The sequence below is a fragment of the Haemorhous mexicanus genome, chromosome Z (assembly GCF_027477595.1).
Source record: "Haemorhous mexicanus isolate bHaeMex1 chromosome Z, bHaeMex1.pri, whole genome shotgun sequence".
NCBI classification, from domain to species: Eukaryota; Metazoa; Chordata; class Aves; order Passeriformes; family Fringillidae; genus Haemorhous; species Haemorhous mexicanus.
Window position 1 is genome coordinate 88,271,123 of NC_082381.1, and position 14,137 is coordinate 88,285,259.

The 14,137-nt window shown below is 52.0% G+C and overlaps 1 protein-coding gene across 4 annotated transcripts in view; it reads left to right on the forward strand.

Annotated features, from left to right (window-relative positions):
* Positions 1 to 541: 541 nt before the first annotated feature.
* CTIF (cap binding complex dependent translation initiation factor) overlaps positions 542 to 14,137 on the forward strand; it is a 147,082-nt gene continuing 133,486 nt past the window's right edge. For all 4 annotated transcript variants that reach the window (XM_059873390.1, XM_059873388.1, XM_059873389.1 and 1 more), the window contains exon 1: positions 542 to 665. The gene's annotated coding sequence lies outside the window, so the exon portion shown is untranslated. The remainder of the gene's footprint in view (positions 666 to 14,137) is intronic.

Below are 14,137 nucleotides of genomic sequence, written 5' to 3' on the forward strand. Positions count from 1 at the left end.
TCCGGAGGTCCCTGTCAGGCCCCCGAAGGCGTGGATGCGGAGGATCTCTGTGAGGGCCCCGGGTGCGGGACCAGCAGATCCGTATCAGATCCCCACGGGGTGAGGAGTGAGGGGGGTCCCTGTCAGAATCCGGAGTCCCGGATCGGGGGAGTCCCTGTCAGATCCTCGTGGTGCGGAACTCCCGAATCCCTGTCACTTTTCGGGATTGCAGGGTCCGGGCGGTCCCTGTCAAAGCCCTGGTTGCGGGGTGGGGAACTCTCCTTCGGAGCCCCGGCGGTGCGAGAGGCGGGAGGTCCCTGTCAGTTCCCGGGGGTGGGAGGGTCCGGGGTGTCTCTGCCGGATCCCGAGGTTGCGGGGTCTGGGGGGTTCCTATCGGAGGCGCTAGGGTGCGGCACTCGGGGTGTCCCCGTCATATTCCCGCCGTGAGGCCCCCCCGCGGCGGGCAGGCCGCAGCCCCGGACTACATCTCCCGTCAGGGCCGGCGCGGGCCGCAGGCGGAGCGCGCCGCGTCACTGCCCGCCGCCCCGGCCCGTCCCTCTGCCGAGCCGGAGCCGGAGCCGGAGCGTCCTCCCGGGCGGCGCCCCCGGAGCCCCCCGCACCCCCCGCGCCCCACGCCGCGCCCATGACCCCCTCAGCGGGGCACTGACCGCGCCCGGCCCCGCACGGTAAGCGCGGCCCGGGGGGGACGTGACACAGCACCGGCCGGGGGGGAGCGAAGGGGGGCGGCGGGGGGAGCGCATCCCGGCTTTTGTCTCCCTCAGAAAGACGCGAACCCCGCGGGGGGGTGGGGACCGTGCCGCCGATGGAGCCGGTTTCTGGGCAGGTCTCGGTGCTGGCGGTGTCGCGGCGGCCTCGCCCCGGGGAGGTCCCCCCCGCTCGGTGACAGCCCGTGCGTGGCCGTGGGGCCCCCCCCGGGATGCGGCGCTCCCCGCGGAGAGCTCCGGGGCTGGGTTCGGGTGTGCTCCCGGCCTCTGGAATCTTCCCGGCCGTTCCGTTTGGCCGGAGAAGGGCAGGGCTGCACCCCAGCCCCGCCCCAGGCGAGCCCCCCGTGGGCAGAAGCACAGGGAGCCCTTCGCGTCCCCGCCGCAGCAGCCGCGGCCATCGCCGTCCCCGTGGCGGCAGAGCCGGCGGCGGAGCCCGCACAGCGGCACCGCCGCACAAAGGTGCCCGCGGAGCATCCCCGCGGAGATGGCCGCGGCTCCCGCGGGATGGTCCCGGTTGGGAGCAGCGCCCACCCCGCGGGAGGAGCGGCCCCCGGGCTGGGTCCGGGTGTAGCGAGCGAGGGCTCGCCGGAGACCCGGTTTTGTTGTCATTTTACGGTTATCGTTTTCCTGCAGAGTCACTCTGGCTGCACGTGGTCTCAGGGGCCGTGGTGGGTGTCAGTAGGGGACAACAGATGCTGTGGCAGCGGAGCAGCCGGCAGTCGTGAGATGTTTTTTGCTGCAGCTGCCCCCAGAAATGCTGAACGCTGAAGGCACAGTTGTTGGGTTTCACTGGCCTCCCCATGCCTCAAAAGTCAGTCATTGGAGTGGTTTTTCCATAGAATGAGACTAAGGTTCACCTCCCAAGGCTATTCCCTGGGTCAGGCTTCTCTGGAAAGGGTGAGATTCCCACCTGTGAGATCCCACAGTGGATGAAGCAGCAATGCCATTAGGTTGGAAAGGGGCAGATGCTGTTTCTCAGTGCCCCAGAACCTGGGTGCATCTCTCAAATGGGCCATTTCCACTTGCCCATGGGTGCCACATTCATTCCTTCTCCGGTATTCCACCCTGCTCTTTCTCCACCACTCAGGCAGGTATGGGATGAAGCTTAAAATCACATCCTCGTTAAGAAAAATTGAAGAGATGGGAAGAAGCAGAAGATAGACTGATCTTCTAGGTTGCTTCTTTCAGAGCAAAGATGCCAAAATAAGACCAGATCATTTAATAGTCCCTTCTCTACCTAACCTAGAAAGGTTTTTTGATGGCGGACCATCATCTGAGCATCCACATTGTGGCAGGTGAATGCTGCACAGGATGGAGAAGGAAACTTCCTACTCTGCTTATGATTTATGTGACCTTGACTAGCAAATATTCACACCTTGTCTCCAGTGAGTGGAAAAAGCCATTCTGTTGTGTCCACCAACATTATTTTTCCCTGTGAGGCTTATAAAGGCTTTTCTCTGCCATCGCTGAACCCAAGGTTCAAGAGCAAAACCTTGTGCTGCATTTTATCCCCTCAAGCCTTGGGAAAGGTTTGTAGGCTGTGGTTGTCCTGCACTGTGTGTGTTATCTTTGGCACAGACAAGCAGTGGCTGTTTTGGGAAGCTCAGGTTGTACATTTTTTTTTTTTCCATTTGTAAGATCTCAGGTTGCTTTTAAAGCAGAGGAGCCGCAGTTGGATGCCGCTGCAGGTGAAGGTGATGCAGGGAAGCAACTTGTCTCAGGTGGTCTGGGGGGTGAAGCCCAGCACCTAGCTGCATGAAAGACTGGAGAGAATTTGTAGAGATGAACTGAACTCCAGCTCTGCCTTTGTGATGCCGTTTGGAAGAGGGCTGAGGTACCTGACGGGTTCGGCTGAGTTTGGCACATTTGTTCCCGTAGCTGAGTCAGCCTGATCCACAAATGGCATGGGAATGGTATATGGAGGGTTCCTGAGAGTCATGAAAAATGGAATACAAACATGGAAACATACTTGATGGATGTTAGCCCTGCATCCAGACTGTGGAAGGGAAGATGGCATGCTGGGCTTTATCTCCAGAAGTCTCTTCTTCAGCACTTGATTTTGAATGAGAATAACAATACTCTTTTTGCTCTCTGGAGTACCCCATGTTGGGGTGAACTGCGTGATTGAGTTCATTCTGCTCTGATCTCTTGGTGAGGACAAATTTTGCTGTGTTGACTCTCCCCTTCTTTCCCAATTTGTGGCTCTCTCTCCCATTTCTCCTTGCAGCTATCCTTGTTCCTGCTTGGTTTTGCCTCAGCAGGAAGGGTGTGAAATTGTGGTAGTTCTCACTGGTTGAGATTTTGCCCACAGGTCTCTGCAAAGCAGCAAGAAAACCCTCCTGAACCTAATTTAATTTCATGTTCTTACTGCTCAGTTGAGTCTTTGGGGTCCTGTGTATTTGTGAGGAGCTGTAGCTAAAAGTGTAGCAAGACCCTGTGTTTTCTGTGGAAGCTGGGGGCAGCTTTTTCAAGAGCTGTTTGAGACACATTTAGCATTCTTCCTTTATGTTCTGATGGAGAAATTAAATATCATCAATGATTTCACTGTTTTTCGCTTTGGCAGAAGTGTTAAGACGTTTATGTTACGCTATTGTTAAGTTTCAGAGCTAACAGTTTGTTGCTCTGTTTGGGCTACAATCAGGTTGGGAAAAGGACAACAGAAGATTGGAAATGTTGAGCCTTCTGGTTGAGTAATCTCCATAAATGCCTCGGGATGTTGTGAAACTCTTTGGAGAAGGGGCAGTTGTGCCACTTGAGGATAATTAGCAGATTACTGTGTCCTCTGAAATGAAGGGCTATTGTAGCCAACCAATCATCTTCTGTCTGTTTGAGACCCTGGCTATTTTATTTTTATTTATTTATGTACATTTTTGCATATATATATATATATATATATATATATATATATATATATATTCACTTACAATGTAGATGCCTTGCTGGTGATCCTGAGAGAAGTGCATTTCGTCCTCAGTTCAGACTGAAATGGGAGCAACATTGGATGTTCCTAAAACTTTTGTGCATTTAAGCTTCGCTGCTGAAATGAGAGGTTTTGTTTCTTTCCCGTCTGCCTAGAGCTGTGCCATGGTCAGTCTTGGCTTGCTGGATTTTGCATTGTCATTGTCATTCTGAAGTGTAGAGGTACCTAAGCAGTGGCCAGGAATGGGAGGTGGTGTCTCTGTCATGGATGGATTGCAGAAAACTTATGATGGAAAATGAATAGATTTGAGACTTTGCTGCTTTGAGTTAGCTCTTGGAGAGTCCTCTCAGACAGTCTGTGGGACACTGAGGTTTTAGGCACCCCAGGTTGGCTGGGGGTAATCTTGTGCTCACTCTAGGAAGGCCACTGCTCCTGTCTCCTGTCCTGCACACACAACCCTCGGCCTCCCTGTCCCCCAGGCATGTAGCAGTTGTGGTCCAGGAGAAGAAGAACTTGGTTTCTGAGGTGGTGGGAGAACCTGTGGTGACGGAACCAAACTTCTGCCTCTGCTATCTCTGCAGGACCAGTCCTGCCACACCTGTCGGCCAGGAACCTGCAGGTGTATTTCATAACGTGCAGACATTTATCGAGGGCGTCTCCTCTGTGGCAGCTGGCTCAGCTTCATCTGCTTCCCCAGCCTGGCTGCATCTGTGCAGGGGGTGGGGTGGTGGTGGAAAAACATCTGTATTTCCACCAGGATGGGAAGGGATATGGGTGGGGTAACATGGATGTGGTGGGGCTGTCCCTGGGATGGAGAGCAGGGGTGGGTGGCTCTGTGGTGTCCCTGTCCCCTGGTGTCACATCATGCCTGGGTGACTTGAGGATGCTCGTGGCTGCCCATAAGATTCTTATTTCTTACCTCTGGTTTGAATGGGTCTGTTGGGTTTGCATGGTCAGTTTTAGTAATGGGAGGGCTACCAGGATGTCTTCTATGAGGAGCTGCCAGGAGCTTCCCCCATGTCCAGAAGAGCCAACACCAGCCAGCTCCAGGACAGACCCCAAGGACAAGCCCATCAGGAATGATTGTGACATCTCTGGGATAACAGATTTAAGAAGAAAATAAAATGATTGCCAGTCACTGGCAGTTGTAATTGTGGTCAGAGAAGAGTGGGGTGAGAACATGTGAGAGGAACAACTCTGCAGACACAAAGCTCAGGCCAGGAGGAGGGGCTGGAGCTGCCTCAGATGCCAGAGCTGAGATTCCCCTGCAGCCCATGGAGGGATGCAGAGATGCACCTGCAGCCCCTGGAGGAGCCCAGAGCAGGGGGATACCTGAGAGAGGCTGTTATCCCCTGGGAAGCCCATGCTGGAACAGGGTCCTGGCAGGGATATGCTGATCTGTGGAATTAGGAGCTCATGCTAGGGCAGGTGTCCTGAGAGGACTTGTGACCCCAGGGGGGGACCCATGCTGGAGCAGCCTGTCCTTGAAGGGCTGCACCCTACATTGCAGCAGTTATTGAAGAATTGTTGCCCATGGGATAGACTCACACTGGAGAAGTTCATGTAAAACTGTCTCCTGTGGTAGGGACCCCACACTGGAGCAGGGGAAGGACTCTGACTGCTCCCCCTCTGACTTCTCTCCCTGAGCAGTGGCAGGAACATCTTGCTCTGAACTAGTCATAACCCTCATTCCTGTCTCCCTGCACCACTGAGGGAGGAGGTAGAGCTGGGAAGGAGGGAGGGGTGAGGGTAAGGTGTTTTTCTGATTTATTTTACTTGTCATGATCCTGCTCTTATTGTGTTGTCAATAGATTAAATTAATATTGCAAATTCAAGTCTGTTTTGCCCATGATGGGATTTGGTGAGGGATCCCTCACAGTCCTTAACTCAACTCATGACCCTTTTGCTCTGTTTTCTCTCCCCTGTCCAGCTGTGGAGGGGAGTGAGAGATCTGCTTTGGTGAATGCCTGGATTCCAACCCACTGCAATTGGCCTTAATACAAAAAAACCCACCCAAAACAACCAACTTCTCCCTCCTTTGGGAGCAGGCTCAGCTCTCTGGGACTGGTTTGTACAGGCAGTTCCAACCTGGAGAGGCTTCACCACCACTGCAGCCTGCCCCTGTACCAGAGCAGAAGCTACTGGGAGACACAGCTGCCACCAGCTTGCTTGCCCAGGCACCTGCGACGGAGAGCAATTAGCAGGGTTCATAATTAGTTCTGAAAAATGCATTTGAACTCTTGAAATCGTGGAGGAGCTGCGTTGCTTGGCTGGAATTCACCGGGACCTTGGGAGAAGCTGGTGTTCACAACCAAGCTGTTGCCGGTTGTGTTGGGTAGCTGCTGGCTTGGGACACAAGTAGTTGGGTTGGCATGGGAAGCGTGTCTTGGGAGGCTGTGGCACAGGAGGGTCCCTGACATCAGCTGTGCCATACCATACGTTGGGGATCACATCCCATGAACCCCCAAATTAGTGTTGAGATGGTCTGCTGCCAGGTCAAGCAGTGATAGGGCAAGGGGGAATGGCTTTAAGCTGAAAGGTGGTAGATTTGGATTGGATGTTAGGAAAAAACTCTTCTTGATGAGGGTGTTGAGGCCCTGGCTCAGGGTGCCCAGAGCAGCTGTGGCTGCCCCTGGATCCCTGGAAGTGTCCAAGGCCAGGTTGGACAGGGCTTGGAGCAGCCTTGGCTAGTGGAAGGTGTCCCTGCCCATGGCAGGGCGTGGAACTAGATGGTCTTTAAGATTCCTTCCAACCCAAACCGTTCTGGGATTCTGTGTTTCCATGAAATAAGCAGTCGTGACCCTGAGTTTTTCACATAATTTGATTAAATCTCACAAGTCTGTCTGTGCTACCACAGTGCTTTTGAGCTAAACAGAAGTGCACTGCAGATGTTTCAGGGATCTTGGCTGTCCCCAGCTTTGAGCTGGGGACAGCCAAGACCCCTGAAACATCTGCAGTGTTGCCAAAGTCTCTTGTGAAGCCAAAGTTTTGTGAACGACATGGAGCTGGTTTTGGGTGGAGCAGCCTTGGGTGAGCCTGGGGCTGGGGCAGCTTTGCAGACACTGGGCTCACCTGTGGCTGTGGCTGTGAGCTGCTCCTCCTCATATGTAGTCCATGGGGATGTCATTTCGGGGCTACCAGCTTCTGCAGGTGGCCTTGAAGGATGGCAGTGTCTTCAGAAACACTCATTGGTGTTTGTTAGTCAGGGATTTTGCAGGAGTTAAACTGGAGTAAATTTTAAAGGATTTTTTCATCCTGCATAGAAGTGTGTGCTCCAGTCCCTGGCAGGTGTATGGTGCAGTCTAGGTCCAGCCAGCCCAAAGCAGTAGTCTGCAAATCATGGAATCAGAATCACTAAGGTTGGAAAATACTTCTAAGAGTGTTTTCCAAATCCAGTCATCAATCCAGTATCACCACCATGCTCACTACCAATCTGTGTCCTCAAGTGCCACATCCACATGCTTTTTGAACACTTCTGGGAATGGGGACTCCACCACTGCCGTGGGCAGCTAGTGCCAGTGCCTGACCACCCATCCAGTGGATAACTTTTTCCCAATACCCAATTTCAACTTCCCCTGGTGCAGCTTGAGCCCTTTTCCTCTTGTTGTGTCACTTTATTACCTGGAAGAAGTGTTTGGCCCCCACCTGCCTGCAGCCTCCTGTCAGGGAATTTTAGAGAGACAGAATGTCCCTTCTGAGCATCCTTTTCTCCAGGCTAATACTGGTTTGTTTTTGGATGCTGCATTTCCCTGTATTACCCATCCAGAAGCAAATCCCCTGGGGCTAGAGGACTCCTGGGCGCCATGTCCAACTGCAATGAAGCCAGGGAGCATTTTAATAACATGTCATCAAAAATACCATGTTGTGAGTCTCAGCAAGAGAAGAAAAGGAAGCAGGAAGGGTTGTGGTTGTGCTGTGATTGTCAGCTGGAGGTTAATAACAATGTTTTATGTTTAAGAAGGTGTTTGCACAGCGAGAGGAGACAGGAGTGTATGCCTGAACCCACGGGAATTGTATTCCCTTAAAACAGGGCATATCGTTGATGCAGGGTCTTCCCAGCCAGACGATCACCTTGGAGGTGTCTTTGATTTTATTTTCCTTTGGCTCAGGAAGCTGGGCTGGTGATCATGGAACTTGCAGCAGTAATTTTTGCAGCAGGAGGACATGGAGGCTTGAGGGGTGCTTTGAGAAATGATTTCTGTATTTTTCTTGCCACGTACATATTTTATCCTTGCAAGCGAGTAGGTGAACCAGGTGAAGTTTTCAGGGTCCTGGCTGTGATGTCTGCAGAGGTCTCTAAAGGAAGAGGAGGCCACAGGTGTGGATGAAGGCTGTGCTGAGGTGGTGGACAGTTTTCTCTCCCAGCTTTTCCCCCTTCTTTTGAGATCAGCAGTTTCTCACACCCTGACCGCAGCTCTGCAATGAAACACACACTTCTGGAAAGCTCTTGTGGTGGATGCTGAGTTTTCCATCTCTCCCTGCATCCCTGCTCTGTCCATCCCTGTGCTAGCCAGGCACAGGCAGATGAGTGTTTTTCCTACCTTTGCAGGTGCTCAGAGCAGCATCAGTCATGGGCAGGACATCATAGCCTCATGGAGTGTCAGCAGAGCCGCAGCATTCCTCCCTGCCAGGATGCTTTTAGTGCCAAGATTCACCTCAGGGCACTGGTCCTCCCCCGATCCTGCATTTTGGAGCATCTGCAGAGCACACATTGTTTTTCTCAAAATGGATTTTGAGAGAAAGCCCTTGCTTCACGGGTTTTTTTTTTTTTTATAGATATATTTTTGTCACATAGAGTAAAAGATTCATTTATCGACTGCAGTCACTTTGAAGCTTCTCCCCTGTTTTTATGCTTGCTTTTTTTTTTTTTTTCCAATGAGCAGAAATGAGGCTTATGCAGTCAGACTGAGTGTCACTCACTATTCCCCCAGAAACTTTTTTAACCCAGGGACTAATATCAGCCAAATTTGACAGAGGAGGGCACATTTTGGAGATAAGAACTTACAGGCTGTAAGAAGGAGGATAGAAAAGGGAAATGTAAATTCTTTCCTGTCTGCAAGGAGAGGCTGCATCAATAGTGAGCCTAAATAATATCTGTCTGGGTGCAAGCATGTTGGTTAATTCTTAAGTAAATTACCTTAGTAATTCACTACAATTCATTTAAGGAAATAACCCAAATAATTTTGAACTCAGGAAGGGAGGAGCTGGCTGACGGGATGCTGCCAGGGAGGGTGTGTTGGGATGATGCTAGATTACTTTTAAAGGTCCTCCTCTCCTCTCCTCTCCTCTCCTCTCCTCTCCTCTCCTCTCCTCTCCTCTCCTCTCCTCTCCTCTCCTCTCCTCTCCTCTCCTCTCCTCTCCTCTCCTCTCCTCTCCTCTCCTCTCCTCTCCTCTCCTCTCCTCTCCTCTCCTCTCCTCTCCTCTCCTCTCCTCTCCTCTCCTCTCCTCTCCTCTCCTCTCCTCTCCTCTCCTCTCCTCTCCTCTCCTCTCCTCTCCTCTCCTCTCCTCTCCTCTCCTCTCCTCTCCTCTCCTCTCCTCTCCTCTCCTCTCCTCTCCTCTCCTCTCCTCTCCTCTCCTCTCCTCTCCTCTCCTCTCCTCTCCTCTCCTCTCCTCTCCTCTCCTCTCCTCTCCTCTCCTCTCCTCTCCTCTCCTCTCCTCTCCTCTCCTCTCCTCTCCTCTCCTCTCCTCTCCTCTCCTCTCCTCTCCTCTCCTCTCCTCTCCTCTCCTCTCCTCTCCTCTCCTCTCCTCTCCTCTCCTCTCCTCTCCTCTCCTCTCCTCTCCTCTCCTCTCCTCTCCTCTCCTCTCCTCTCCTCTCCTCTCCTCTCCTCTCCTCTCCTCTCCTCTCCTCTCCTCTCCTCTCCTCTCCTCTCCTCTCCGAGTCTCCTGAGTCTCCTCTCCTCTGAGTCTCCTCTCCTGAGTCTCCTCTCCTCTCCTCTCCTCGAGTCTCCTCTCCTGAGTCTCCTCTCCTCGAGTCTCCTCGAGTCTCCTCGAGTCTCCTCTCCTCGAGTCGAGTCTCCCCTCCCCTCCCCTCTCCCTCTCCCTCTCCGTCTCCCTCTCCCTCTCCTCTCCATCAGGTATTTTATACTATGACTGCTCCTGATAGTGATGTTCCATGTGTTATCATCTACAAGCACACACAGAGTCCTTACAGGCTGAGGTGTGGATAAATTCAGTCCCCGGAAGCTTGCTCAGACACTTGCCAGGCTCAACACAATTTCCCATCAGGACTGAGGTCACGGCTGGCAGCTTCACCTGGAGAAGATGAGGCAGCATTGCAGTGGGTTTTCAGCATCAACCATGGTCCATGAACTTGCCTTGGAGCTGCTGTTAAAAGTGATTAGTGAGCTTCCAGTTCCCAGAGGAACCAGGGATGGTGTTCTACCCCTCTCACTCTTGTTCCCATTACAGCTGCAGCAGGAGGCTGCCTCTTCTGTCCCTTTCCCTTCTGCTGTCACTATGTGCACTTTGATTTTTGTTTTTTTTAACTTTTTTTTTTTTTTTTTTTTTTTTTACACCGGGGATTCTCTTCCTTTTTTGTCAGCTCAGAGAATGATTTTCCTTATGCTCTTCTCTATTTAGGGCTGTGGGGGAGGAAGTGACTCAGCCTTTCCCCCCACTCTGATTTGCAGAGTCATCCCTTGCTGGCTTTGCCTTGAGCACCTCCAGTTACGCTGGCTTCATTCAGCAGGAACATTCCCGCCTCATTCCGGCAGGGAAGGGCACAGTGGGGAAGGATGAGCCCTCAGCAGGGTCTTTCCCTGTGCCAGGAGCAGAGTGAAGCAGTGAGCAGGACGTGCTGCCAGACCTGTGGCAGCTCCTGGTCTCCTGTCTGCTCCTTGTCCGTACGGACATCTGTGGAGGAAGGGCCAGCCAAATGGAATTTCGAGGGCTGGTCTGGTCATACTGTAAAAAAATGATGGAATGTGATGTCATGGGCTCTCCCAGCAAGGGAGGTGGCTCAGGTTGTGCTGCTGGCACTGCTGGAGGATGCCCTGCTCGCCTGGGTGATGGTGGGCGGGGTGTGGGTGGGTGATGGATGGATGGTGACACGGGCTCCGTGCAGGACCGCTGCCAGCTTGCCTTTCATGGCAGGGCTGAAACGGCTGCTAAATACCAGGGAGGACACACTGCCTGCTCTGCTCTCCATAGGGCTTTCAGACACTGCTGCTCAGCAAGGAAGCCAATAAATCATCTGCCACTCTAAGTGATACCAGGCGTTTGGTGTCCCGTTTTCTGTATAAAAAACAAGTGCATTAGTTTTGGGTTAATTATTCTTCTAACCTGGAAGCCAGCATAGCTCTGCTTCTCTCTAAAGGGGAGAAGGGCAGATAAAAAAGAGATGAAACTCCCAAGTCCTCTAGAATCGTACCACTTTGCTCCCAAATCAGATACTCAAACCCTAAGAGCAATTTTGATCTGCTGAGGGAATTCCAGCATGCATCACTTACTACTTTGCTTTATAACACAAGGAAGTTTGGCATCCAAAATTAATATGTGTGGTGGTGAGGGTAATGCTGGGAATGACAAAGTTCGTCATCATCTAGAAATACTCCAGTAACCTCTCTTGGGTTTAGACTTGCTTGTGTTCATCTTTTTTCTCCTCTTTTAAGAAGTCCAGCCGCATCATGAACCTGTCCTCACAGCATCCTGTGCTCTGCCTTAGGCCATATTTGCTGCCTTCTGAACATCTCTGTCTATTGATTAAAGCATGAGGAGGAATGGCAGCTTGAAGGCAATGGGTTTGATTAGCCAATTATTTTAACAAAAGAAGGTGAGCTTTGATTAAAAGTACAGAGGGAACTGTAGTGACTGTTTTTTAATGTACTGAAAGGGAGGTCAGAGCACATAACCAAATGAAAGCAATGGTCAGGATGTTAATGAGGGGAGTTTGGAGGCTGAAGGTCAACATTGTGCATGAGATCTTCTGCATGACCTATGAATATGGAAAATTATTTGTGTATATTTATGGGGGATGCTGGTTTTTGGCTAGTGAACAGTAGTGAGTGTAGGCACTTCATGGCTGCACGAAGCGCTCAGGAAACAGTGGAGTCTGTAGGATGCTATTCTTGTGTGAAGGTTGAGTTTAGCTTGGATCAGTCAGTCAGTGAAGTAATTACATCCTGAAGTACTTAATGAATTCAGAGAGTCATACAATCCTGGAATGGTTTAGGTGGGAAGCACCTTAATACCATCCAGTCCAACCCCCTGTCATGGACAGGGACACCTTCCCAGGTTGCTCCAAGCCCCATCCAACCTGGCCTTGGGCACTCCCAGGGATCCAGGGACAGCCCCAGCTGCTCTGGGCACCCTGGGCCGGGGCCTGCCCACCCTCCCAGCCAGCAATTCCTCATTCCCAATAGCCCATCTGTCCCTGCCCTCTGGCCCTGGGAAGCCATTCCCTGGCTGCTGTCCCTCCATGCCTTGTGCCCAGTGCCTGTGCAGCTCTCCTGGAGCCCCTGGAGGCCCTGGCAGGGGCTCTGAGGTGTCCCTGGAGCCTTCTCTTGTGCAGGTGAGCAGCCCCAGCTGTGCCAGGCTGGCTCCAGAGCAGAGGGGCTCCAGCCCTGGCAGCATCTCCGTGCCCTCCTCTGCACTTGCTCCAGCAGCTCCAGGTCCTTGTGCTGTTGGGGACTCCAGATGCTCTGCAGGTGGGGTCTCACCTGAGCGGGACAGAGTTTGGATATTCTACAGCTGACAGATGAGAAAAGCTTGCTGGTATCAACACAGCTGTGCAAGCAGGAGGCTTCATAAAACCATCCTGTGCTGTTTGTTGTTGTTTGGGTTGTTCTGAGGATCTGTTGTGGGTTGTAGGGGCAGGTGAGAGTATTGATGAGGTGCTCAGAAAGAAGCAGTTTAGAAAACAATGTGGAGGCTCCAGTGAGGAATTGTCTGCCTCCTCTGTTCAGAAAAGCAAATGTCTTTTGAAAGGTGGTGGTTTGACTCAAATCAGTGCAAGGAAGGAGACTGGAAGGCCTGAGCACAGGTGACTGGTTTCTGTGCTCTGGGCTGGAGGCTGGGCACCAGGAATAGATGGCCAAATCAGAGACAGACAGATGATGGCACAGGTGGGGAGGAAGAGCCAAGAGCAGGTTGGAGCAGTGAGCACATCCTCCTCTTTGGTCTGCCCTTCCTGTTTGCTTGATCTGGGGTCAAACATCTGGATGTGATCTCAGTCCAGCCCACCCTCTGGGCCTGCAGCTGTGGCTCTTTCAAGTCCTTGAGCCCCAAGGCTGCCAGCATGGGCAAAGCTGATGGCAAACCATCCAGGAAGGAGGAGATGAGTAATAAAAAGCCTCTGTCTCCCTTTCTCCAGGGAAAAGTGCATGCATTCCCTGTTCAGCTCTCACTGCATGGTACCATCCTCTAACTCCCAGAGCAGGCAGCTTTGCTCAATGGGGTTGTCATGTACTTGAATTTCATGTCAGCCTGTTTCCTCTCCTAAAGGTCAGCCTGACCCCTTACTGTGTTACGAAGTTTCTTCTGGTTTTCACTAAGCTTAAAGTATGTCTTTCTTGCTTTGTGCTGAAAATCTGGGCTCAGGGAAGATCACCATGGGTAAGATCCTAAAGTTATCGATTGAAGTAAGCTTCTCTGGTCCAGCCCTCTGCTCAGTGCAGAGCCAGCTTCTATCAAACCTGCTCAGGGCCTCCTCCAGCTGAGTCCTGCTGCTGTTTCCAAGCTGCACACCCCGATCTCACAGTCAAGTTACATGTTGGCTGCTGTACCACAGCTCAAAGCAAAGGAATTTTCCAGTATCCCATCAGAACTTCCCAAGCTTCACCTACCGATCCCCAGACCTGGAGCTGAGCAGCTGCAGCTGTTTGCTGCTGGAGGAGGCTTTCTGCTCCTGGTGTTTCCCGTGCCCCTGGCATTCTGCTGCTGGGATTTTCAGCTCCTGGGGGATGTCAGCACTCCTGGGCGGAGTGGCAGTGCCTGTATGTGCTGGGGAGGCTTATCGCCAACTGACCTAATTATTGTAATCTCACTCTTCCTTAGATAGTGCAGGTTTCCTTGGCTCTCAGGAGGCTTCATGGGTTTTTCCAAGCTGTTCTTTGATTTATTGTCTGTCTCCTAATAATAATGTTCTTTCACTCAGGCTAGGTGAAGCCTGAGAATAAGGGTTGTAGCCAGGGAGAGTGTAATACTTGTGAACTGCTTTTCCTGTTCCAGTGGCCATCCTGCTGGGTTTGGTGGTCCCAGCCTGCCAGACTTTCCAGGCAGCCTTCCTGAAGGGATTTCATTGCTGCCATGGTCTTCATTACAGCTCCCTCCTCTTCCCCCTGCCCTAATTGTGCACGTGCATCCTCTTACTGCAGAAATCCTCTGGCTGCCAAAGTTAACAGGTGAAAACTGTGCAGTGACACTTTCTGCCCAGCTCTTGGATGCAGAGTTGTTGCCTGTCCCTTTTTTCTTTAGTTACCCATCCCATTCTGTTTGTTACCTATTCCATTTTTTTGTTGCCTATCCCATTTTTTCTTCTTTTCTATCCCTTCTTTAATGTTGCGTGTCCCATTTT